Genomic DNA, 25061 nt, shown 5'->3' with positions numbered 1-25061 from the left:
TCGTGAGTTAACTACTGAAGTCATGCGATTAATTACAATAAAAAAATGTAATGATTAGATGATTGTTAAAAGTTAGGGGCGTCAGGCGATTACATTTTTTAATCGTAATTAATCGCATGACTTCAATAGTTAACTCACGATTAATCACACATTTTATATCTGTTCTAAATGTACAATAAAAAAAAATCTAGGTTTTAATACTCTTCTGTTAAACTAATAGAAATACAGTAGTTAAAATGATTTTTTGACGTTTATAACCGTCAATGGCAGTAAATGAGTTAATGGGCTATACTTTCCATCATCCAAAGTCTTCATTAGACAGCGCCTCTACCGGTAGCGGCTAAGTATGAGTGGGTCTCAACATGTGACGTTTCAGGGTTATGAACTAGTTAGCGCGCAGCTGTGTTAAGAATATGGCATCATGCTCAGTAGCCGTCATTCATTTGTTGCATATTTATGGGCAAAAAGTGCTCGTCATACAAAGATTTACTGGATTTATGATTTTACTAGTGCATTAGAGTAGGATTTTTTTGGTTTATTCATGGTTTTAGGTTATTTTTCATACATTATTTATTTTAAGGTCAGTGACTATGGGCATATACACTACGAAATTTGGCATTATATCGCTGCTGTAGGAACAGACCTCTGTTTTACACCAAAGACCACAAGATGCACTTTATTGACATAAATCAATTCTACACAATTGACTAAATCATCAGCAATTAATCTGTTGTGCCCATTCTTGTCAAAATGGATTCAGTTTTGACTCCCAAGACTTTTGCCTGTCTTTATGAATGGTAGCGATTTGTTTGAACTTGGCTTTACACTGATCTGATCAGCTGGATCGGACAATATTTTGCAATTTTATGAAAAATCGTGTAATCAGCTTTAATGTCTTTATTTGCCCGATGCATCAATCACATCATTGATCGGCCAAATAATGCAGCATGTTTTGAAGATTTTTTTTCCCCCTATGCATTTCAGTTATACATGGCAATTCGTGAGCCGGGCCAGGCGCTATAAACTCCAAATGGCACTAGACTGTCGAGTAATTATAAAAGTTTTTTTGAATAGCTATATTGCTCCATCTTCTAATGAAATCGGCGATTAGTTATAGTTTTTGTTGAAACGCGATCGTAAAATAATAATGTTTCCCCAAACTTGTCGCAAAATGTGTTGTGAGTGAGTTTTATTGAGTTAAAAGCCTGTAAACTGTATTAATAATAGTAATTCTAACCTTTTTAACGTCATGAAAATGAATTTTTTTGATGCATGGCATGACATTTGGGCTTTTGCGTTTTCATTGAAAATTTGAAGGGATGACGTGGTGGAAGCCAATTTGCTCAGCGTTCCGGCGGTGGATTGCCAACGAAAGCGCTAATAGATGATCCTGTCATGTAATCATCTCGATCCCCCAGTCCTTGTTCAACAGATGGGCTGCATTTCCCGTTCAGACCTGGGAGATTGAGAGCTCCTTGACACAGACATGCAAAACTCATTACATTTCCTATGCAGGAGATCCCCAATGATTCCATAATTCCATTTGATTTGAGCGGGAATCCCCTTTTAAATGCATTCCGACAATCACATCCGACAACCGTTGCCTCGGACAACTCGGGTCTCCTTTTGACCAAGTTATGTCTTTGGCGTCGCTGCACTGAAAGCTCGTTGTCTCGCTTGTTGTTTTCCCTCACACAAATTTCCAACCTGAAACCACAAAGTATCTGACAGTAGAGGAGTGGTACCGTCCCTTGCTAACGATGCAGGTTGGCGTGGGTTCGCTTCCCCGCCTGGGAGACCATCTTTGTATGTGTGCGTGTTTGTGTGAGTAAGTGCAAAAAAAAGTGGGTGAGTATGTGTACGTGCGTGTGTGTGTGTATTCATTAGTTCACCTAAAACCTATTAAAAAATCCCAAACCCTTCACCTAAACCGAACACTTCCAGCCAGAGTCGTGAGGCCGTCAGGAGACCCGAGGAAGGACCAAAGAAAAGAAAGGAAAGTGAAATATTCTCAATTTTAAACGGTAACACCTTTACAGTAATTTATCACGGTTCATCTTTTGACCGTACGCCATGTTGTCCCTTCTACTCATATTGTCTCCTTAAACCTAACAACTAAAAACACAAAATGTGTCTTAATTTAGACGTCCATTCAAAGGGAGTTGGAAGATGTACAAGAACTTATCTAGTCCTACCCCATATTACTCATGGCAATAAAATAGTAGATTATTAATTTTCAATATTATATCAAAAACAAAAACGTTAATGCTCAATATTTATACCTGATTTATATATTTTTCTAACACAAGAGTTTTAAACACTCCGAGTGATTCACAAGTTTTTTCAATTTAATTTCATAATTGTTCCATAAATTAATACCCTTTACAGAAACACACATTTGCTTTGTTTATTCTCATCTTGGATTTTTTTTTTTTTGAAAGTGACTTGTGCCTCTTAACTTCTAACAGCAACCCTCTCTGATCTCAAACAGCCTCTCGATACTGTGGCAAAGTTGGTTATTATATGCTTTAGATTATTTGTGCGGTTTTGAATTTGACTAAGTCGTACAATTTGAGAGTGCTTAATTGAGATAAATAATGGCTTGGTTGGCTCTATGTAATTGAAATGGTTAATAACGCTTATAGTTATTTTTCGTAGCATAAAGATGGACTGTGTATTAGTTTTGTATGTATTACCCCATTTCTCTACACAAGTCAGGTATGTCGGTAATAATGAACAGCATAATGTGTATGATTTCTTATTCAGAAGATCTTGGGTTTTATAAAATACTGTATACCTACAGTGAGATTTGAGATTTCCAGCTACGATGCCAACAAATGTTATTTCATTTACTCTTTCAACTTTAATTGGGTTAACAATTAATTTGACTTGATGTTAAATTTGTCTAGTGCAGGAGCGTCCCGACCTTTTTGTTTGAGGGCCACATACAGAAAAACGGAAGAATGCAAGGGCCAAGATAAAACAAGCAAACAATTATATTATTCATGTTTTCTAGATAATTTGATAAACTGCTGCAATACATCACAGCTTTCTGTTAAAGGTGACAAGGAAGTAAGTTAAGGATTTTTCAAGATTTTAGGGCAGTCAAAGGCCTCTGTATCCCACTGGACCTGGTTCAGCCCTGCACTGAGCAGCAGTTGAAGCTCATCTCCACATTCAGAACCAAAACAACAACTGTAGTAAGATGACCATTTTCAAAACAGTTTCTTGAGGCTCATTAATGTGATATCTTCTTAAATTGAACCTTGACACAGAGCAGAAAGTAATTTATTGTCATTATACTCCACAGTGTTTTGAGGAGAAATTGTCTTATTATTTTAGTCATAAATGCTTCATTTGTATCTTTTAACTAGCCTTGCGGGCTGTGTCAAAAGCCATTTTTAATATATGCCGCGGGCCGCTGAAAAACGGATAGTGGGCCGCAAATGGCCCCCGGGCCGTAGTTTGGACACCACTGGTCTACTGCCAAAGATTCTAAGATTCTAAAATTTGTGTCAACCCAGTAATTTAATAGGTTTAATTCTTTTTCCACAGTGGTCCTGAGCAATGTAAAGTTGTGTCATCAGTTTGAAACTTTACAGACACAGCAGATATCATTAATATACAGTATGAATAATTTAGGACCAGCACGGATCCTTGGGGGACCCTGTGAGTTATCTTCAACTGATTCTATCATCTAGGTAACTTTTTATCCATTTATATACCCTACCTCTTTCTTGGTTGGGTTTTGACTCAAATGGCCCCAATAGGAAACGGGTTCTGGATGAAGCCTAACAGGGATGTTGTTGACATGATCGCTTTTTGAATGCACCCTTCACAAACAATCAGCCATGAGAGACAGTTGGTACTGTTTGTGAGGACTCAAAAATAAACCCTTCTCTCCATCAAAACCTGACAGCAGAATTTGCCTGTTTTCTTCTCCCCACCTTCAGGATACACAAATAACACAAAGGTGCATTTATAGTATTTGTATAATCCGTGAAGTGAAAATTACACACAATTGAGATGAAAGGCAATTAGACAATTACAGCTAATGAGGGCAACCCCCCCCCTAAAAGAGTGCACTGACTAATTGTCAAATTAAATAATGCTTCTTTCTCCCACTGACCCAGCGTGGACTGAAGGGGAGGGCGCGCTGGGAAAAGCAAACATTGGTGGACCGTCTCGGGCCTGAAGCTGCAACAGAGCAGGCAGGCAGCGTTTAGAAAGTGATGGGTGTATTAATCACCGCTCCGGTTAAGACAGCTTTACGGCCTGCCTGCCAGCGACACACGCACACAAACGTAGGACTGTAGTGGGCAATCGGCCAAACGGGAAGCACGGTCGCACCCACAGGAAGTGGAGCGGCGCAGACGTCGAGCTGGTGAACTTTGTCTGATGAGGTCAACGTTTCGATGCATTGCACCTGATGCACATTTGTTGTATTTGACATTTCATTTAGGCCACATTGGCTTACGAGCGCCCCAATTTGCGAGCCAAAAGTTGAGCTAGTATCAGATACGCTGACATTAAATAAAATAGAGCGATAGGCACCAATGCACTTTCAGTCGTTACATGTCACAAAAACACAGTCAAACACATATACAAAATGAAAAGACTCGTAAGAAACAGGTACACTGAATTAACCACAGAGGTCGGCTTCTGATGGCACTCATGAGGCCACGCCCCTTAAAGGCACACATCAACACAAATTTACTACAGTGTGTGTCACTTTCAGATTAACCTAATTTAATACAGCTCACCTCTTTTCAGGGTTTGGTCATGTGACGTTGTCACGCTAAACCCATAGGCACACTGTGATGTCATTTTCAGTCAACAGCAAGTGGCAGTAATGGCAAATTAGCAGCACCCTGAGATTGATAAAAACGGGTGGATTTTGCTGATCAACTCATATTCCACAAACGCAATATTAATCAGAATACAATGTTTAGACTATTGCGGGTGGAAAGAAAAAAATACAACTCTATTTTCGCTTTAACCCTAGAACACTTTTGCAATAAAAATTAGCATTCAATTAACATTGAAAATCATGTAAATATGTTTGCTCGGTTGAAAATCACCTTGCTGATAGTGCTCTTGGGTTAAGTAGAAGTGCACTATTACTGCCTATCTAATCAGATACATTAATATCTTACATACTTATTACATTTCCATCCATTGTAACCAAAAAGCCTCAACATACCCTCTCTCCATGCGCGGTCTTTGTCACACATAAAGCCATGTCTTCCTCTTCCAGCTATTTTACCCTTTGAAAACAAGCAAGGGTTGACAGGTTAAAAGGTCAAAGAGAAGTTCTCCACAAGCTCCCACGCCTGACCTTGCTTCAGAGAGTGCCACTACAGGTGCAGACTTAACAGCCTAAGAAAAAAAAGAGAAAGAAAAAACAGCCTTTAATTGTTCCCTGTTCTCTGTCAGTGACCAGGCCAAAAACACTCCTTGTTATTGCTGCTTACTATTTTTCCAGTCTGACAAGCTGCCATGACAGTAAGTCCTCCTGTCACCTGCTTTCATATGGCAGGGGAGGCGGCAGCTGACGTATTGGAAACGATGCCTCTTAATGAGGATTGATACGATCTCGTCAGTGTTGTGACGCACATCTATTAAGTTTCATGCAAAAATCTACCTGCAGCAACTACAGTGACGTGAAAATGCATTCATCGTCTTCACAAATTATATTTGCGGGTGATTTAAGTACAACATCACACAAAATATTTTGCTGTAAAAACTAAGGAGGTTGCGCAAAACGACTACGACATGGCTATCCGCCATTGTTGACGCGAGAATTGGAGCATACGTCATCAAACTACGCAAATGTGTCGTCATCGAGCTGCGACCACTACGCCAGCATTGGAGGAATATCCTCCATATGCTGTCAACATTGGAACGTCGCGGCGTGTTTTAAAATCTTTCCACTCTGGAGCCCGTTTCCAAACGCGATCGGTTCAAAGCGGCGCTGTTGTGTGGACGAACTGCCCAAGCGGTAAGAAACTTGTGCGGGGGTTGTCCCTTGGCGCTGCCTTGGCCTGGGGGTCCTGAGGTGTTGCGCTTGCTCTGTCCTGGCACGGGTCGACGGCTCCCCTCTTTGGTGGAGATTTTCATGCATGCCAGATCCACCACACCGGCATCTATCGAAACTCAAACACAATCTGCTTCTTCCTCTGGTGTTGAATCGGTGGAAGCTGATGTCTGTGGATCTCACTCTGCTTCATCTATCCTTCCTTCCTTTCCTCAGTCTCTCCGTTGGTCTCTTGAGGTCTCCCTAATTTGTTGGAATTTAGAGGTTTCTGGGGTTGGTGAAAGACTCTGGTTGGTAACCCGGTGGGTAGTAGGTAATGTCTGGTCAGTGCTGGCTTTCACTTTCCTTTCTTTTCTTTGATCCTTCCTTGGGTCTCCTGACAACCTCACAACTCTAGCTGGATTCTGAAGTATTCGGTTTAGGTGAACAGTATGGGATTTTTAATAGGTTTTAGGTGAACTAATGAATACACACTCACACACACGCACATACTCACCCACATTCAAAATAAAATTTAAGAAAAAAGAAAAAAAAAAGAAACTTGTGCGAATACATTGAAATGGGCTTTCTTGTGGACGGGGCCTAAATAGGTACACGCTAACTAATTACACAATAAGGGACACCTGGACAAGACACACATGGCTGGGGGCACAGATTGGCTGACACTAGAGGACTAGCACAGGTGGACAAGATCACACTTAACGAGACAAAGGGAGACAAGGAAAACACAACAAAACACACCACAATGGAACCAAAAGCAAACAAGAACACAAAAAACAACCCTAAACCCAGAAACACAGAAGCACAGAAAAACGAGATTAAAAAAAATACTCACTCATATGAACAAACACAAGGAATAGAAGATGACACAGGAAAACACAGGCAGAAAGACTCCTAACTACACAAGAAAGTCAAATCAAACAAATAAACTGCATCTACTGTAAACCACACAGGTTTAGAAAGAGAAACAGTTGACAAAGTAGCATCTGCAAGAAGTGTTGTGTTACCTGCATACTTTGTCATTTTTAAGTGTACTGTACAGTATTCTTATTTTTCCTGTTTAGGTCCCCATACCACTCTATATTTTATTTCTGTCTTAGAAAACCACACACACACACACACACACACGCACACCCCCACACACACACACACGCACACACACACACACACACACACACACACGCACACGCACACGCACACACACACACACACACACACACACACAAATACAAACATACAAGCACAAAGAGAGAGGGGAATGGAGTCAAGGATTAAACCCTACATATGTCAATTTATTAGCATCCTTCTTTTGAATCTGGCATCAAGTAGGGTTCTGGCCAACACACTGGCATGAAGACAGCCCCACTTACCTGAACTAGCAACAGAGGAGAAGACTTCCACTAAACGGCCAACTCTTGGGTCACTTAGAGACACTTTACCCCATTACTATGTGTGTAACTCTACACTTTCACTTTCATTTTGGTGGCTGTTCGCATATTGACATTTCACCAGCTGTATAGTCTTGATTGCACAAAAATGCTGTACTCCTAAAAGTGGTGAGTGAAAATTAGTACTAGCACACACTCATAGTATGAAGTTTCTAAGTGATTTTAAAAGTGTTTAGTCTCGTTTGAGGGACCGGAAGTGACGAGGTGATAAATGACAAAATTAGGCTTTCATTAGGTTCTGTTTTTGAGAAGTATCGCCGGCGTTGGTAGACATGTAATTGAGCCATTGTTAACCATAATTAAAAACAGTACAATAAAGACAGGAGCAGATTGTCAACACATTGTTTTAATAAGCCCACTAGTGACGGACATCATTTTCAAATTGATCAATTGTTATTCTCTTTTTGTTTTGCTCCTCAAGTTTTTACTTTTCCATGTCAGAAATTCCGCTACAGTTTACATTATTCTTAGTAATTCTATCCAAAGATAGCCACTTGCAGTATCTTTCGATGAAATGCTACTCTAAATAAAACTAGGTTGTCGTCTGACTGCTACAATATTCTCCCTCTTCATACACAAAAAAATGCAACAAATTCCCTCCAGGAAGTTCAACTTTGGGATATGATTTTTAAGTAAGTAGAACTAAAAGCCAAAGCTGCTTTGCGCGACCCTCTTGTGAATACAGAAAAAAAACAACAACATATTTTTTTTTTAAGGTAAAGAAAGCAAATGCGTCTGTGGGACTAAAGCTGTGGGAGTTAAAATGAGATGAAAAACAGGTGAAGAACCAACAGAGAGAAAAATATAAATAAATGAAAAGTAAAAAGAAAATATTCTGCTCCTGCTCCACTTAATGCCACAATAGTCTGACAAAACTACTAATTGAATGCACTTGTAAACAAAATCTGAGTCCAATTTATTTGTCAAGAAATTACAAGCATTGCAGAGTTATCGCGATGTTACAAAGACAGATGTTCACTTAAAAAAAAAAAGCAGACTTCTTAAATTTCCTGGTATTCCCCTAATGCCATAATTCCTAAGAATCACTCCATTTAAACTGGAAATGAGAGGGGCTCTGCACGTTAGCTCGCCGACGTCGTCATACATCCCTGTCAAGGCTAACATGAAGTTATTTGCTCATTTGTCTGAATTGTTGGAATCATTTGTGTGAATGCGCTTTTAAACCTCCCGAGTGGTCCATTCATCACTCGCAGTTCTTTGCAGCCAAGCAACATCATTTGTTTCTCTTTGTTTACCCCATTTTTGTCAAAACTTGATTGACGGCGAGACGCAGCTTGTTAGCAGGATTTGTCAAGTAGTCACTTTAAGTATATTTTGTGCCGTGACGCTTGTTTCAAGTTGTTCACTTATACCTAAAACATGGGCAAAACTATTCATCAAAATAGAAATGGTCACACTTTTGTGATGAATCTGTTCCTTTATTGATTGATTGATTTAATAAAATCTTTCCAAAACACTAACAAATATTTGAGGTTATTCCCTCGATAATGAATGATCTGAGGGCTCATGAGGTACGCTAAGGTGACATCATGCATGACTAGGGCTCGATTTTTTGCTTGAGTGGCACATTTCAGTTAACTGTAATGGTATAAAGGGCTAAATATGCCACATTAATGGTGTATGGATCACTAAATGAGCAACATAATTTGTCATAAGTTGTTTTAAAATTTTGAATTACATGCTCATTTCCGCTAGCCACACTGTTTTACTTTATATGTTAGCATTAAGATAATGGACTTTGGCTAATTGCTAATATATGGTTTGGTTGAAAATGTTGGTGCTTATTCATACAATGTTTAATTTTATTTTGGCCGGTTTTACAGTAAATATACTTTAAATGTTTTTTTTTTATAAGTTAATTAAACAGAAAACAATAAAACTATACTCTATAATAATAAAAGTATGGTCTTGCGATATTGTGTTTGTTCACCTAGTGAGTGGGTCTGGAACACATCCCGCAGAATAAGTGGAGGTTCAATGTAAATCCTGATCAGCAAATTCTGTGCAAATTTATAGGGGTACTTTTCTAAAATAAACAAGTCATCTTCATTAACATTATGAAAATATATCATGTAAAAATGTTGCTAATTGCGTACGCTAAGAGAAAGACATGACATCAACAGACTGCTGTATAAGGCAGGGGTGGGCAAACTCGGTCCTCGAGGGCCGGAGTCCTGCAGGTTTTGGATGTTTCCCTTTTCCAACACAGCTGATATATGAACAGTTCATCAGCAAGCTCCGCATAACCCTGATAACGATCCTGTTGACTGGAACCATCTTGTGTTGGAAGAGGGAAACCTCCAAAACCTGCAGGACTCCGGCCCTTGACGACCGAGTTTGTCTACCCCTGGTATAAGGCATATACACTCATGAATAGTATTTGTAAGCTTTGACAATGTTGAAGTGAAGAAATTCACTAACATACAGTTGGGCAAAAAAGTACGGATTGCGCAAGTTCGCCAATTAAAATGATGACAGAGGTCTGTAATTTTCATCACAGGTTTACAGACACAATGTGAAACAAAAAAACAGGAAATCACATTGTAAGATTTTTAAAGAGTTCATTTGTAAATTATGTTGGAAAACAAGTATTGGGTCACCTACAAACAAGCAAGGACTGGTTTGGGGCTTTGTACAAGATCTCAGCATGTGGGATCAAAGTAATCATGCAAGTGTCCCGGAACTACATGAGGGGGACTTTGTGATTGACCTACAGAGAGCTAGGACCAAAGTAACAAAGGTTACCATCAGTTAAAACACTACACCGCCAAATCTTGAAGTGCCGCACGTATCCCAACCACAACCCCCCCCCCCATCTGAAATTTGCCAGACATCATATGGATAATCCAGAAGAGGAGTGGGAAAATCTAAGGCATGGAGGTAGAAACATCATGCGTTTTTCTGCAAAGGCGACAGAACAACTGATCCATGTTAAGAAAGAATGGGGCCATGTAAAAACCAAAAACCTCCTTCCATTAGCGGCTGGGTCTTCCAGCATGGCAATGATCCCAAACACACCGCCCAAAGTCCTGAACTAAATAACTTTGCCCCGCTGTATTTTGATTTTTCAAGTCGGGAGTTTGGATTTAGCAACATGACAAAGATCTTCGGGTCTTCTCTGAAACTGACACTCAGGAATCCGTCAGCATGTGTGAGACGTGGGGAGAAAAAAGTATTCCGGCAGGAGTGGGAAAACAATTGTTCCTGACTGATTTGCCTCTAACCCCCTAATGAAGCCCATGTGTACGACGGGCCTTTCAACAAGCTGCAAATCTACGCTCTGCCCTCTCACCACTTGATTAAAGCAACAGCCACTCACCTGCTCTTCATTAGCGCCCAAGCAGAGAACAGACATGGACAAATAAGTTAGCACCTGTATGTTCGAATTCTGCATGCCTTCTGCGCCTATGTAATTTTTAAGCGACGGCGTGGATTTGGTGGTGGACGGGTTGCGAGAAGTAGAGAAAGAGCAGGGGCATATTCTGCCTTTTAAGATTGATGAGGGAGTGAGCTCGGAAAACACTCATTAGCCGTAGCATGGGGGTGGGGGTCCCTGAAGGAGGGCGAAGAAGAAGCCAACAAAAGTGAATCCTACGCACACAAAAAACAAAATGTTGTTCACATGCGACGACTGTAGAACAGAACAACCCTAAAGGGCAACGTGTGGGATGGGATCATCAGAGCCGACGCTGACCTCTGCCTGCGCTGAATGGAAGCATATTAACACTCCAGGCTCTCAGCAACATTTAAGCAATTTAGCAAATTACCTGTCAGGCTACTTTTATAAGGTTTTCTTATTATTCAAGGGGGGGGGGGGGGGGAGCAGATAGAAACGTGATCAAGGTTTGCGCCATTTGCATACATTATTAAGGCTCTGTCTTTCCCAGAGACTCACAGAGGAAGCACCTGTAGCCTCTCAGAAAGCACCCCCTCCCCACCTCCCTGCCCTGCCCTCGGTGCCTTGTCACAGTCCTCTATCCGGCGCAACCCTCACAAACAGGTGTTCAGCCAATTTCCCCCAAAAAGGAGAAGAGAGGGAATGAGAGCACAAGGCCACACTGGGCCGTGCTCTGGAAAGGGAAAGCGAGGAGGCCCCGGGGCGCTTCCACTTGGTTAACACTGAACTGCGCTCAAGCCAGGTGCTTGATGCCATCGCTTCTTATTTACCATGTGCGGACGTACAGTTGTTCTCAAAACTAATTGCCGGCGTGGGGGCCGTTTGTAAAAGAGATGTCTGTTCTGTCGGCGGAGGGGGTTAAAGTTAATTTAATCGGGCATGTGCACTTTGGTCCTGGGACATCTGCATTCAGTGGCATTGGCCCCATTTGTTGCAATTTCAGCTCTCATTTCCATTCGCAAGAGAGATAACTGCCTGCATATGGAAGCAATAGATAGAAGAGGTCAATGCAATTTCTTGCACTGGCAGAGAGAAAAACCTGTGTTCAGTAATATGGGTTGGCATACGAAGAGACAAAAATCTGGGAGGTCGGGAGAGAGGAATCAATGATTCCTTGATTCCCTTTCAGGACAATAAAAATCCTTCCCGTCTTCTCGAACGACTCCCGTCTCTGCTTTTATCTGGTGACATGATGTCATAGGTCCCCTCACGTCATGGTTATAATTTCCCTGAGTGGACTGTCCCAAGGCGGTTCTGATGGTAAATAGGAGAAAAAACGTGGTACACGCAAATGTTACACTGCCGGAAAAAGACAATGTGTCTGTTGTTCTGTATGAATGCCAGTGACACGGAATGGGAGGATGAAGTAGTACCAGAGCCATAACAGTGGCTGTCAGGACAAGAGTGAAAAGTTTGACACTTGGCTCTCACGTCTTTTTTTTACTGTTGTGTTACGTTACAGCTCTGGTGCACTAATTTCATGAGACCAGATTTTTTTATGCATGTTGTTTACTGTGATTAGAAAGAATACTAAAAAAAGTGAAATAGAATTCAATCAGAGGAAGAAAATATGTTTTAGGAGGAGCTACGGCTCATGCAGCACTGCTCACTAATAGGGACTTAACATGCAAATTGTCGATTATATCAAATGCAGCAACATCATAAGCGTTCGGAAACTTTGCCGCCTTCAAATTTGCCAAACTCCGGGCACAAATTCCAGACATCATTATTTCACAACATGTTCCCGGCTAATCAAAACACAGCCAATCTAATCTCCATATAGCGACTATGGACGATTTCAATCTTCCCTCGTTGAGTCGTCAGTCTAAATTCAATACGCTCAATCAGCGGCGCTTTGAAAATCGCCTAATAAGGCCCGTTAAAAAACCCCGAGCTCGCAACTGATATGAAGCCACCAGAGAGCAATTACGCTTTAGCTTAATAGTTAGCAATGGGCCAGAGGAATGTCTTCCCCCTTATAAAGCCCCGACTTGGGAGACTAATCTAATTGAGTGTCTTTTTTGTGTGTGATTATTTATGATTAGAAAGTGTTAGTGGAGAATGTGAGTGGGTGGGGGTCTGGAAATCGTTTGATGGGGATCAGTATTGTGCCGCTCCGTTGGATTAATTGCGGCCCAGCTATCTAATAACCGCCTCTGCTTGGGAGGGTTATCTTAAAGACTACTTGAAATGTCCTCATTGGGTTCACTCGGTTTTCCATGTGAGAAAGACAAATTGAAGACATTTAAGATATATTTTTAAAAAAAAATTATGATCTCTTCAATCAAGTTTAAGACATTAAATTAACAAAATGCAACCACATTCATGGTATCTGACCTGCTTTATGACCATTCGGAGCATTAAAAATGATTTTTGGACAATTCAGTTTTCAAACATTTTGTGTTGGGTTCAAAGAAAATTATTTATTGCAACAACAAAAAAAGAGGGGAAAAAAAGGTGATAGCGACGAAGACAATTCAGCTCTTGGCAAGTTTTTTTGTGATCCATTGATTATTATCATTGGAGCCTTTCCCCCTCACATCTGCTTTAGGTGTGCAATGTGTCTGCGACCCACCATGTGAACACACCGCCCGACTCCTTACCCCTAAAGCTCTCATTTCCTGTTCTGAGTCAGTGGAATTGGCTCTGGGATCCAGAGCACTGAGAGCCATTCCGAACACATTTTCATCAATCAAAAGTACAACTCTTGACCCGACAAAAGAAAGGGAACAATGTCACGGCTTCTACAACAGATCCTTTTAGAAATTTGTCCTTAAAGTTCCAGTTTTAGGGACAGCGCCTTGGCAGGCAGAGAACCAAGCATGTTGCTTTCCAAGATGGAGCTCATTAAGAGGGCCCGTGTTTATTTAACAGATACCGAGGGCTCCCTTTCGTTCAATAACAAGTCATTAATGAGGGTTTGTGTGTGTTAGGGAATTAGAGCGGCTGTAGCCATGAATCACAAGACGCATCAGTCTTGTTTTGCAACTCGGATCCCAAACAGCAGCCGGACAAAGATAAACATGACGGCGAGGTGAGAAGTGGGAAGAACACGTTGTCATCATTTAGCCGCATGATTAATGACAGATGACTTAAGGATGTACATTACTGTAAATGCCTCCTCCTAGATGGTGTCATTTTTCATGTGCTTTTGGGTAGGACACATTTTGTATTCATTAACAGAGAACGTGTGTGTTCCACTCTAAGTTATGATTAGAAAGAAGAAGCTACTGTAAGTTATTTTGAAGAATTATTAAGGATATGAACGAGGTCTTCCTAACGGAACTGGCGCTATCGTCTAACTCTGGACAAACAAAAATGTTGCTCCTGAACTAAACTTATTCTTTTTGAGTTATTCACCGGGGAAGTATCATATATACGTTTTCTCATAAGAAACGCGATTCTCATTTAGTACGATTCAGAATCGATTTTAAATGTCCCAAAATCGATTTTATTTCAATTATTTTATACTGTCTTCCCTTTTTTTGTGTGTGCCTTTATTGGGAGCGCTGTTCATGTTGTACCCGATTTGGCCACTTAGGGGCAGTGTGGTTCCACGCGGTCTGTTACACTGGTAAGTTGTAGCCACATTAGAGAGTAGAAAGAAAAAGTCACGAGTCAAGTTATTCCAATAAAAGTAGTTTTTTGTAGCGTGGAGCCGTTCTTTTGAGTGATAAAAGTGCCGCGAGTAGAGCACTAATTAGCATTAGCGAGTCAGACTGGAGTAGATCATTACAATTCCCTTGAACATCTATAAATTGAAACAAAAATCATTGTCAATCAAATCCTTTTGAATAAAAAAATCGTTCATAATTGGAAATCGATTATGAATCGAATCGCACACCCCAAATCCGAATAGAAAAGAATCGTGAGACATTCAAAAATTCCCACCCCTAGTTTAAATGACTTTACAAACTGCTGCAAATTATTCAGCTTCTATAGAGAGAAAAGATAATTTGATGAACTTGATTTTAAAAAATTACTTGAACTACATTAAAAAAATAAAATAAGTGTGTCTTTTACACTAAAAGCATCATACAAGTTGCTTTCAACTGATAATATCTGATTGAGAGGTGCAATGTCACTAAGAACAGAAGTCACCAATGACACACAGAATAAAAAAATAAAAAAAAGTAATTATTGGAGTGCATGACATAGCCATAGCGTTTATGGATGATAGTGAGATGATTTAGATTTACCTCCAAATATTTTGAGCATACTTATTACAGTGTATATTTCCAAACCATTTTCATTAATCAGTGCCCAATTAGTAGTACCAGTTCTACAAAGATTGGTGACCCCTTGTGTAGAAGCATACACAGTACCAGCAATAGTACCAGCAATATCCCTTTCTTTGTGTTATGAATAGTACATATCTATTACGGCAGGAGCTCTTCTGCAGGTCCGCCCCTTAATACATCTAATAATCTTATCACACTGTAAAATAATGACACATCAGCACCACAAAAGAAGAAGTATAGTGGTTCATAATGGCTGGATGCACTTACCACGTGGATACAGGCGGAGCAGTATTGGGTAATCCCTGCTGTGATTTATGGCCTGTTCGCCCAATAAACATGTTGTGTGTACAATGACACCAGCTCAGTTTATTGCAAAAAAAGAAAAAGAAAAAAGCTGCCCCCTCAAGAAAAAAAAAGTGTTCCATTTTCCCTGCTTCAAAGGAGGCAGTGTGCTGTAGGGGAGGAAAGACAATTACAGAACAATCGCAACATTGAAATGTAAAAAGGTGGAGAAATGTGGGTTATTATGGAAGGGGTGGGGAGGTGGGTCGAGTGATTAATGAGCGATCATCTTGCTATTTTTGCTTCATGAGATGTACAGTACATTTGGTCTACAACGCAGGCATTATGAAGGTCCACGGTGTTCATCGAGCATCACTTAGTGTCTTGCTACACTACAACGTTCCATTGCAGCCACCTGAATTAAGGCTCCACACACTCTACTGTGATCTTGTTTTCCTGCGATCAAATCTTTCCAGTTGAATGCCATGGTTGTACAATCGGGAATTCAACTCGAATTTTTAGAAAAACAAAAACAAAACATTGACTCTAAAGTTGCACAAAGCTTTTTACTCATCTATGTTCTCATCTAAGCAGAGTACGTACACAATTCAAAACAAGTGTCTTTATAACATGTCTGTGACATGCTTTTGATAGAATTAGGTTAAGAATTAGACTCTTTAGTCATTGCACAGTGGATCAATAATTATAGGGAACTTTAAACACTATTTCTAGTCCATCTGAAATTAGCCCATTTTGGGGAGCAACTCTATGCCCCACACCGTATACGTCGGAGCCTGCACAGTAAATACTGTAGAGTACATTTTATTCTAAAGTAAAGTTTTATTCTAAGTCAATTTTACTGTTTTGTATTTTTAGTGTGTATGAGAGAATTTACTATGCCATGAAAAAAAACTATTAAAGATTTTTCACTTCAAAACTCAAAATACATTTTGCAAGGAGAGATTTTGGCTAAATTTGACAAATATAAAAAAAAATACTAAATAAATAAAGTTACACAAGGGGTTTAGGAACAAACTCACGACCTTCAGTTTGGGAGACTCCACTCTACCACCTGAGGTATGCAACTCCTACTGTTTGCTTAAATACAAAAGGAGACCAAATCTTGGATTCCGGCTGACATGAGCGACATATTAACTAACATACAGTAGGAAGTTTAGAGTAAAATGTACTCAACTGAATTTACTCTGTGGCTATTGTTACTATGTTGACCAGAGGTGGACCCGTGGCATTACTTCTTGAGATTACTTGCATGAGCAGAGTCTGTAAAAATAAATAAATAATAATAAATGCAAGCGCCCATAGATACAGTGAAAGCATTTTAAAACTTGTGGAAGCAGCAGTGTATACACTAGCCTGTGTTTCTCTGAAAAATGAAGAACTGTATGTGCCAGTGTTGTCAGAAACTAAAACTGTTAGCTCACGCAAGCCTGTGAGTCCTTTTGGCGTAGTTATAAGTCACTGAAAACTGGCTGCCAAAAATTGTTTGAAAGTCCATTTCCGGGTTTGACATCTTGGAAACAACCCAGGATGTTGTGAAGATGGCAGTAAAAAATGCAATTGACATACACTTGACTGGATAACGGCATCAATTTCTATTGCTAGTTTCAGCTAGCACGAGTGCCGCTAGCCTTAAAAGATTCATATCTGTAGCAGCAGGACCACGGAATAGAACAACAAGGGCAGGTACCCCCCCCCCCCCCCCACACCCACACACAATATTTTGACAATAATATGTTCTATGCAGCCTCACTGGTCTAAATATGGTATTCTGGTTAATATTGCATTAGTGGAATATAAGTATAAGTATAAAAATCCAGCCGTTTTTATCTATCTTTATCCCTGAGCAACATTGATGTCATCTTCATTTTTTATTTTTATTTTTTCTGGAGAGCTCAGTATTGTTCATTCGGTAATTTTACCGATTTGACATGTCATTATCGTTGCTCTCTTTTTTTTAAAATTATTATTATTTAAATTTTTATTTAAAAACATTTTTTATTTAAAAAAATTTTGATGTCATTTTCAGTCGACAGCAAGTGGCAAAATGGCCGCCCCCTGAGATGGGTAAAAAAATTATGATTTTCCTTCAAAACTCTTGTTCCACATGTGATATTAATCTGAATGTCGTGTTTAGACAAGTAAGGTCACATATAACATATTATTGTCAAGAAAAGTTTAAGGTTGGAAAATAACAGTGCCTATAATATACAATTAATTCTTGAAAAACAAGTCTGTAGAGCCATTCAAGTGTTCCAGTTTGTCTCAGGACATCAACTAGCACCTGGGAAAAGATGGTGTTCAAATATAAAAGCGGAAATATAACTATAATAATACGGCAAAAATCATGTCATGATTGCGTATACTGTATAGAGCAAGTACAAGTACTGTAAGTGTTCACGCCATTCGAAGCTGACAACGTCCAGACCTCTGCTTGGATTTATTTTTGAAAATCTCTAATCCTGTAATGGTGTCGCCTCACAACTGACACCGACTTTCCTCACCTTGGCTGAGAACTCCCAGGGCCACTAAGTGATCCATGACTGCTTAAAATGGTGGGAATCAGGTTGAGAGGGCTGACACGGATGCAGGGCTAGTGAAAGGATGCAGGATAGTGCTTTGCGATGTTACAAGCTGTGGGTAGAGGAGCTGGAAGAACTAAATGGACAAAGCCTTCACCCCAGAAAGCGCATTGGCTGGACTAATGGGGAAATTATTTATGAACTATTTGCAGTGCACCTGAAAATACCTCGAGTGAAATTATGTTTGGCAAGCCACGTCGCTTTGAAGCCGACGGAGTGGCAATAAAAATTAGGCCTTCATTAGCGAGCCGGGGCCTTTCAAAGTGAATTGGCCCCGTCTCGGCGGGGCAGCTGCGTTTAGGCAGCGCTCCGCTTCCTTTAGCGCTGCCAGCTGCAAACACATGGAAGCAATTTTGCCTGATTCTCTGCTGTTTTTACGACTTTCCTCTTGAATGTTTTTTTCTCTCACACACATACACACCACTGGGCTTCTTTTATGTTGCATTTAGGAAATTAACACTAACCGACAAATTACTCTGTAAATAAAATTGTAGAGCGCTTAAATATTGAAATGAGGAGATGCCCAAACGCTAGCGTTCTTCAAGAAACAAAGAAATCCTTGAGAAGGAGCTAAGCTTATCTTTATTCGGAACGTTGTACACTTGCAACGTAAAATTCCTTGAGGGCATGCGGCGGTCATACAACAACAGCAAAAAAAACAAAAGAAATGCAGATGACCAAAGTGTAGCAGCACAATCTTAAACACAATCAAATGCATTGATTGTAATCGTCACAGATGCAAAGCTAATGACTTAATCGCTTACATTCGCAAATCGCATTATTGTGAAAGAAATTGCTGGCATGATTGAATTACTGATATTTATCTTCTAATGGCGCTGATTATAACTGGATGCTAATCTGTCATCCTGAAAGGCCGATATTAACAGCATCGATCTAACAAAAATAATAAACACGTAATATGAAAGAGGCGTTCTGTGTACTCGGCAACCAGATGGCCTGATTTCAGTCTGGAATGTGTAATATTGCGGCCTGCGTGGAAATGCTGCTAATGATGGGAACCACAAACTGTTGACTTATTTAATTGAGTTGTTTTGCCCCATTAACCTGTTGTCTGACAAGGCAGAGTTGTGTTTTTGCCTTAAACTAAAACACACTTGTGGCAGCGGAGAAAGAAAATCTTTGTGGTACACCACAGGAAGTAAGAAACCTCAATCTTAAAACAACTAAAAACTTGCAAAATTTGGACATCAACCAAAACTTGGGGCAGAACATGTTGAATGTCATGTGACTGGCAGGTGATGAGTCCAATGTGTAACCCACCTCTCTCTTCAATTACGCTGGGATCTGCTCCGACTCAACAAAGACCTTAATGAGGAGCGCGATATAAAAAGGATGTATGGAAGGATGTCACAGATTTTGTTCTGTTAGTCACGTTGAGTGCTGCCAGACAGTGTTAGTACTGACCAAAAATATATCTCCTTCACAGACTCCTCTGGTGTCTTGCATTTGCGACAAACAAGAAGAAGCAATGAGTGACGATGTGGATCGCGACAGTTAGCTTCTCATGCTAACCGCTAGCTTCCTACTGGCTAGCTGCTAGGCCTACCGTATGTTCGTCACTTACAATTAAAGAATGAGTGTGTCATTTTCATATTTTACGTTATATTAGAATGTTCGAAGAGCGTTGTAATGTTTAGACTAACAATGGGACCTCAAATGTCAAAGCTTGTGTCTTTTTCCACCAGCATCCAACAATTAACTTCTGAGCTGAGGTTGTTGGAAGACATGAGGAAAACTGTCTGAAGTTAGGATGAATTAATCAGACGTAGATTTAAAGCAGAAAAAAACTTGTAACGTCCATATACATTTGAACTATTTTACTGTGTTATGATAGAGAAAAATCATTTAACGATGTTAAGTAGAGTTACCGGTTTTATTCTGATAAATTGGGGCAGCAGTAGTTTACCTGTAAGAATTAGGTTACAAAACCAAACCGTCACGAAATAGCAACTTGGAGAGATGCTACTCTGCTTTGTGACTACTGTTGAGTCTCCCTTGAGAAAGGCACCCTCCCTACGCTTCTAGTTCTTTTTGAGGCAGACCCATCCCCAGACCTCAGCCTTAAGAAGGGCACGTGAAATGCATGGGAGCGATCATATCGCTCAGATCAGGCCACCTGGCTCAAGGGAGTGCCTGAGCAGAAATAAAAGGAAAAGAAAGTCGATCTTCATTGTAGATGTCCAAAGTATTTGTGGCTCCCATGGTTTCTTTTGAGTAACAGGTTCAAATGCCTTCTTAGTTGCCGACCCAATGTAGTATGTCCCTCCTCACTTGCCCTACTTTGATTGTGCCAGGAGTCTAATGTGTAATGTAAGAAACTTAACACCGCCTAATATCTAAGAACTGCAATCGATCGGCACCAAAATTCATGTTGACAGCTCTACTAATGCTCACTTCAAACACTGAAAATATTATAATCACCGTTTTCAATTTTATGATATAATATTTTATGATATCATTTAATTGTATAATAAGCATGTTTTTCTCCATAGAGGCACTCACTACATTAGCTTCATCCATGAAATGCAAAATAATGTGGCGATCGTTCTGTTACTGTATAATCAGAGGTTGATGTGGGCATGAGGCAAGATGTCCACATCCATTTGTGGCAATTGATTGCAGTTGTGTGATATTAAAACGTAAGCTTTTTTTTTTTTTGCTTGTGTCCTGTGTAATAGTCTAGTCTACTGCAGTAACCATCGTTATTAATATAAATACATATATAACCTATTTTACAGATTGATACCACATTATACAATATCACAAAATAAATAAATAAATAATAAATGATTGCAGATCAGGCTGTTGTAGATTAGACTGGCCATCAATCACACAATATAATTTTTTATTTTTTTTAATGTTTTACTGAATAACAACTCAAAGTGAGTATTTCACAATACGAAAATAGTTCCTATGATAAAATAAAATCTATCCATCCATCCATTTTCTTAACCGCTTGTCCTCTTAAGGGTCGCTGGAGCCTATCCCAGCTGGCTACGGGCAGTAGGCGGGGTAAACCCTGAACTGGTTGCCAGCCAATCGCAGGCTGCGCATACAGAGACGAACAACCATCCACACTCACAATCACACCAAAGGACAATTTGGAGTGTTCAATTAACCTGCCATGCATGTCTTTGGAATGTGGGAGGAAACCGGAGTACCCGGAGAAAACCCACGCAGGCACGGGGAGAACATGCAAACTCTACCCAGGAAGGCCGAAGCCTGTACTCGATCTCACGACATCTGCACTGGGAGGTGGACGTGCTAACCAGTCAGCCATTGTGCCCACCCCCAAAAAAATACAATTGATATTATTTCATTGCTATTTAAATTACTACCTGTACTGTGAGGTTAACAGTTTTGACAAATTACAACCATAATTTAATTTTAAATCACAAAACCATCCCAAAATTACAAATGTTCTTTACTTTAACTTGTATTGCGTTGACCTGAGCAGTTAACGCTCTCTCAAACACACACCAGGTTTTATTTTGTGATACTTTATGCACCTTTCGGAAAGGCTTTGAAAAATCCCAAACCGAACTGCTGTGTGAAGTTTTATTCTCCTGCTACAGAAGGCGCCATAAATTATGCATCAGGAATATGTATGTGTATTGACTTTAATAAGAGCTATTTCCTACATTGGCGTCTTTTGTAGCTGCTGAACAACCACTTGGGTGCTTGCTAGTGCTTGCTTGTTCTGTCTCTCGCACAGTTTTTGACATCCAGCTGTGTGTGTATGTGTGTGTGAAATAAACAACCAAAAAAAAGAGGGCATAATTAAAATAATAGCGTCTGCTCTTGTTTTGGGGGTTTGGATGTTTTCTCACAGCTGGATTTTGGCAAGGTTGAAGGGTTTTGCGGGAACTGTCGAGGAGTGTTAGCGAGCGCTCAACAAAGTCGGCTTTGTTTGATTGCGATAACTAATCAAGTTGTTGCAGACGGGAGTTTTCTCGTCTATGATATTTTTCCCCCTTCGGGTGACATTCAATCATGTGGTAACAATACTTGGTGACACAGAAAGAGACATTTTGACTCATTACATGTTGAAACAACACCACATACCAAGACACTTCACTAAGAACCCTAGTGGTTGTGAATGAACTCTGAAATTAGCTGAACCCGGTCACATCTTTTTTTGGTATAAAAATATTTTATTTGATTTGAGCCTCAGCATGTTTGCAGTTTGGCCTTTGCAAAATTTGATAATTAGCTTTTTTTTTGGGTGGAACCTACCCTCCGTTATTCGCGCAATGAATGTCAAAGACCTTTTATTAAGACAATTAGGAAATGTTTTAGACTATTGTTTTTTTTTATTGTATGTCTCATTCAAACAAGAGTTGTAGATTATTCATTGATCGTAAGAATTGAGCGACTATGTGAAATTGTTTATGAACCAGATTTGGAAGCAAATGCATTGCTCAGCTACAACCAGCAGAGGCGCTGTTGGATAACTGTATAGTTTGCAATTTTTAAGAACATGACCTCAGCGATGGGAAGTTGAGCAACATCCAATTTTCAACCCATGTTTCATGACTGCTAATCAGAAATAGCAGCTTTTTCTTATTTACTGCGCTACGCTTGTCATTTGTCTAAAAGCAGTTTTCATCTTGTCGACCTCTGGTGCTTTGCAAATACACATGCTAGCGCTTTTTGCTTTAGCCCCAGGCAAGGAACCTGTTTGCCAGTGGTAGTCTGCACTAGACACTCTCATTAACACAGAGGTATTAATAATAATAATAATGATGATGATAATAATAATAATAATAATTCTTATTATTATGGATTTATAGATCCTTAAGAATGTATCACTTGTATGAAATTTCACACCTTGAAGTAATTCAGAACCATCTTTATTGACAAAGGGATTTGTCGTAGTCTGAGTCACTCTCGTGCTAATGTTTTGTTTTGTTTTTACCAATACTACTAAAACTATCACAAAATAAACATTTAGGTTATGTTAGGTCAGGGGTCTGCAACCTGCTGCTCTGGAGCTACATGTGGCTCTTTAGTCCCACTCCTGTGGCTCTCGGTGGATCTCTAAAAAACAAAAACAAAAAAAATCTATTTTTTATTTTTATTTTTATTTTTTTTACATATTTCAAATTTTTAGATAAAATATTCTTAAAATGAATTCATGATTTAGATAAAACGTGAATAATTTAATACTTTAAAAAAATGTCAGCATCCAAATTTGTAAGTTGAGTTAAGTGAGTTAAGAGATGAAAGGTAGATAAAAAAGCTTTAAAATAAATAAATAAAATAAACATGACTAAAAAGTGACTACAAAATGTCCAAAAAGGAAGAGAGGTAGAAAATGACCATAATATGTTCATAAAATTGGCAAAAATTTCACAAATTTGACAGAAAGGCAGAATAGTCTATAAATGTATGAAAAACTAAGTCTGAAAAATTATACAATTTATTGTTATTATTATTATTTTTAAATGGAAGACGAAAGGTAAAAGAAAATTAATCTCTCTCTAATCTCTGGTCGCTGCATTTTTCCTCTTATGGTGCAGCTCTAATTAGCTCTTGGGCCCTCAGTACATTAGACTAACACTAACATACCGTTTCGTTCATCATAATGATCAAAAATTTTGCGGCTCCAGACACATTTTATGTTATTTATTTGGCCAAAAATTTCTCTTTTGGCAGTAAAGGTTGCTGACCTCTGTGTTAGGTTAAGTTAATTCCACAATCAGTGCCACCATTAGACTCAGAAATCACGCCTCTTTGGTGGCTACACACCAATTTCCAGTTTACACATGGTGGATGATATGCCACTAAATGAATAAATATGTATTTTAAAGCAGGACAAATCTGGCCAAATTATGTCAAATTCCGGTGGTGTCCCTGATGATTTTGTGTGCCATGGCACACTGGCTCTGGTCACTGGTCGAAAGAACAACACGGCATCAGCTATGGGAAGTTGAGCTACTGCATTTCACATTAACTACCTACTCGGGTTGCCAAATTTGGTAATTTTTGTACAGTTCTTATGACTAAACAAGCTTGCTTTAATATGATACCTGTCAAAATGTCCACATCTTAACTTCCCATGGATATTTACAGGAAATTTTCAACCCTTTTCGCAACCCATCTCACTCAAATCAGCCCACTTTTTGAGTGTGCTTCACATGTTACTTGCTAACAAACAATTTCCATCTTCTCAACCTCTGGATCTCAGAGACTACACATGCTTGCACCTCTTGCTTTCGCCCCGGGCAAGGAACCTGTTTGGCTGTGGTAGCCTCCCCCGTATTCTCTCATTAACACACAACATACACTTTTAACTGGTCTCGCTGCACTGACTGTCAAAACCGAAAAACCTCTCGGCCTTTTCCAGCCATCACAGCTCTTGACAGAACGAGGCAGCAAACGGATGGCGTTCACATGAAAAGAGAGAGGTCAATCGTTGGTTTGAGCGGGTAAAAAAAGTGCGAACATGTCATCGAACAAAAATGCTTAAGGAGCACGTGCTGAGAGAAGGATGCTAAACAGAGGGGGACGGGCGCTATTAAGATGACATCAGGTACAAGTGCTCAACAGCTGCACGGGAGTGCCGCCTGTCATGGAGGGCGGAAAATGGAGGGCAAAACAAGGGAACACTGATTGACTCGCGGTCACAAGGGAGCGGAGTCATCACCCGTCTAAGCATGTGCTGATTGAGTCTGGCCCTTTTTAACCAGCAGGGCCTTTGGAGACCCGCTAGTTGGCAGTCGGGTCGCTGGGGTGCTGTCGGAGGCGCGGCGCTTCAAAAAGCTCCTCGCGCCTCACTGAGCGAGCCGCGTGTTGCGCGGAATGCGTCGCTCTGAGGCCCGCTCGGACGCCGAGGCAACAGCTGGGATATGACATCAGTCTGAGCGTTGGCCATGTTTTCACTCACTGGAGCAATTCGCCTCTTTAAAAGGTTCCATCGGTACCACTCGGGCGAGCTGCAGAGAGGTGCTTTTCATCTCGTTGGCCGTACGAGCCGCCAGCTGTTGCTAAAAAGGGTGAGAGAGGCCACAG

General features: G+C 40.0%; 1 protein-coding gene across 5 annotated transcripts in view; it reads right to left on the bottom strand.

Annotated features, from left to right (window-relative positions):
* Positions 1-25061, bottom strand: part of asmtl (acetylserotonin O-methyltransferase-like) — an 80216-nt gene that overhangs the window by 16511 nt on the left and 38644 nt on the right. The window contains exon 16 of one of the 5 annotated variants that reach the window (XR_013295981.1): positions 5204-5379. The exons of 1 other annotated variant lie outside the window; for it this stretch is intronic. The gene's annotated coding sequence lies outside the window, so the exon portion shown is untranslated. Of the gene's footprint in view, positions 1-4835; positions 5380-22945; positions 23088-25061 lie in introns of those variants that run through there. 3 more of the 5 variants (XR_013295982.1, XM_077580451.1, XM_077580452.1) reach the window with 3 other exon arrangements.

This window comes from Vanacampus margaritifer, chromosome 11, assembly GCF_051991255.1.
Source record: "Vanacampus margaritifer isolate UIUO_Vmar chromosome 11, RoL_Vmar_1.0, whole genome shotgun sequence".
Classification (NCBI taxonomy): domain Eukaryota; kingdom Metazoa; phylum Chordata; class Actinopteri; order Syngnathiformes; family Syngnathidae; genus Vanacampus; species Vanacampus margaritifer.
This window is presented reverse-complemented; position numbering and strand designations above follow the sequence as displayed.